We start from the raw sequence: 2,460 nt of genomic DNA, 5'->3' as shown, positions 1-2,460 counted from the left end.
CTCTGCCCTCTCTAGGTGAGTGGACTTGGAAGGAAATATTGCATCCTCTGCCCCCTTTTAAGGTGGGTGGATTTAGAGGCCTGAGGAATTCTCTGGAATCACACAGCAGGAAAGTACAGCATCTGAACTTGATGCAGTCTGAGCTTTCTCTATGTGCTTTGTGCCACCTCCTGCTATACAGTACTGCCAAACTACTGCCAGTTTTTGTGAAGTTTTCTGCTCCTGAATTCTGTTGTCACGTCTCCATTAAGGCCAGTAGGAGGAAGGGAAAATAGCAATATCATTTTCTTTAAACAAAAGTGTTTATTTGCTGAACGGTGGTGGTTCATGCCTTGAGGCAGGCAGATCTCCAGGTTTGAGGCCTGCCTGGTCTACCTAATGAGTTCCAGGACAACCAAGGCTACTCAGAGAAACCCTGTCACAAAAAAAAACCCAAAACAAAAAGATGTGTTTATTTGATATTCACTTATATATTTGTGTATTGCTGGCTACTTTTATATCAACTTGAGTTAAGCTAGAAGAGTCATTTTGGAAGATGGAACCACATTTGACAAAATCCCATCACCAGACTGACTTGTGGTACTATGGTACATTCCTTGGCTGGAGTTTGATGTGAGAAGGTCCAGTTCATTGTATGGTGCCATCCCTGGGCTGGTGGTCCCGGTAGTATAAGAAAGCAGGATAAATAAGCCGTGAGGAGCAAGGCAGTAATCAGCACTCCTCTGTGGCTTCTGCATCAGCTCCTGCCTCCAGGTTCCTGCCCTGTTTGAGTTCTTGTCATGACTTACCTTAGTGCTAGACTATGATGTAACACTAGAAGATGAAATAAAGTCTTTCTTCCCCATGTTGCTTATGGCTATAGTGCTTTATCACAGCAATAGAATCCATAACCAACACTGACTCTGTGTGTGTGTGTGTGTGTGTGTGTGTGTGTGTGTGTGTGTGCATGTGTGTGCATGTGTGTGAATGCAGCAGGCACACATCCCCATGACATAGGTGTGGATGCTAGAGAAGAACTTAGGGAAATCATGAAACCCAGGTCTCTGAGTTTGGCAGCAAGTGCCTTAACCCACTGAGTCATCTCACCTGCCCAAGAATAATATCTCCAAAGCACGTTTTTACAATGTTAATAATCAGAATTTAAATATAATTTCAAAGTGAAAGTGTATTGAAATTATATTTTTAATGTTTTATAGTATTCTACTTTTAGAACAATATGGAGTAGGCTAACTTTTTCCTATTCTTACCACAATATGCACTAAAAACTCCTGAACCATATGCATATGCAATAGAAATATAATAAAGCTCTGAAAAGTATTAAGAAAGAGATCAACCATCGAGGGACCTGGGGACCTGTGAAACAAAAGGGTGGCCATTGCCCTGCTTTTCTTTCTGCCTGGTGAACCCTGGGAGCTGGATTTGAGAGCTGAAAAGGCAGCAACCTAGAAATGAAACTAGGCAGAGAAAAAAATCCTGCAAAATTCTTCCCTCTTTAATCAAAGGTAAATGAAAAGGGCAGCTTAACAGCACGGAGAAGCTCTTGGTGACCGCTGTCAACCATCACAGAAAAATCACTCTGTCTATTCCCTCCTACAAACACAAAGCAAAGGAGCCAGACTTTGACCCCCATGTATCCACAGTGAAGTGCCCCAATATTCTCTTCCCCACTGGGGTGGTGTCAAAGAAGACTGGACAGGAAGCCAAGCATTCAATCAACAATTTCTGGGATGGGGCGGGAAGAGACCAAGTGGACTCAGGACTTATACCACCTGTGCTGAGACAGGCAAAATAATGTCTCCCAGAAATGTCCACAGCCTAGTCCCTAGAACCCATTAATATGTTACATTATTAGATACTGAAATGGAATTGAGGTTGTGAGTAGCCTTGAAGTTGTTACTTTCTTTCTTCTTGCAGCTTTTTTTTTTTTTAAATCAAGTGAGTGCTTCTGTTATCAGTTACAAGCTAGAGGTGTGGAGAACAGGCTGGGACTGTTAAAAAACTATGTTTCTGCACATTGTTCTATTTACAGGCAGCTGTGGGGATGCCCCCACTTCAGGCACAGCAGCTGCACTTGTCCGAAGCCTCTTTGCAGATGCAGCCCTGGGAGCATTTTGCACAGCCTACCAGGCAGCAAGAGCAGCAGCTTTTTTTGCAGGAGGTGCATTTGAACTCTTTGCATTTGTAGGAGATGTGGAGGAGCAGGATCCGTCTGTGGCACAGGAGCATTTGGGGTCCATGAGGATTGGAGGCGACAGCTGAAGAGTGATGAGAAACTGAAGTTGGAGTGCTAGGAAAAGGTGTGATCTTTTCTTGCCACTTTTAAGACAGAAGAGAGTTTCCTGGATCATCTTGTTAGCTCTATTGGGTGACCTATGTAGTGAATACCTGTTCTACCTATGACCTTAAAGTACCAACGCCTAGATATGTAGTGGGTACCTGTTCTTATTATGACCTTGAAGT

At 43.3% G+C, this 2,460-nt stretch overlaps 1 pseudogene; it reads right to left on the bottom strand.

Moving 5' to 3' along the window:
* Positions 1 to 2,052: 2,052 nt before the first annotated feature.
* LOC102912567 (metallothionein-2 pseudogene) lies at positions 2,053 to 2,237 on the bottom strand (annotated as a pseudogene).
* Between the last annotated feature and the right edge of the window lie 223 nt (positions 2,238 to 2,460).

This window comes from Peromyscus maniculatus, chromosome X (genome assembly GCF_049852395.1).
Source record: "Peromyscus maniculatus bairdii isolate BWxNUB_F1_BW_parent chromosome X, HU_Pman_BW_mat_3.1, whole genome shotgun sequence".
NCBI lineage: Eukaryota > Metazoa > Chordata > Mammalia > Rodentia > Cricetidae > Peromyscus > Peromyscus maniculatus.
This window is presented reverse-complemented; position numbering and strand designations above follow the sequence as displayed.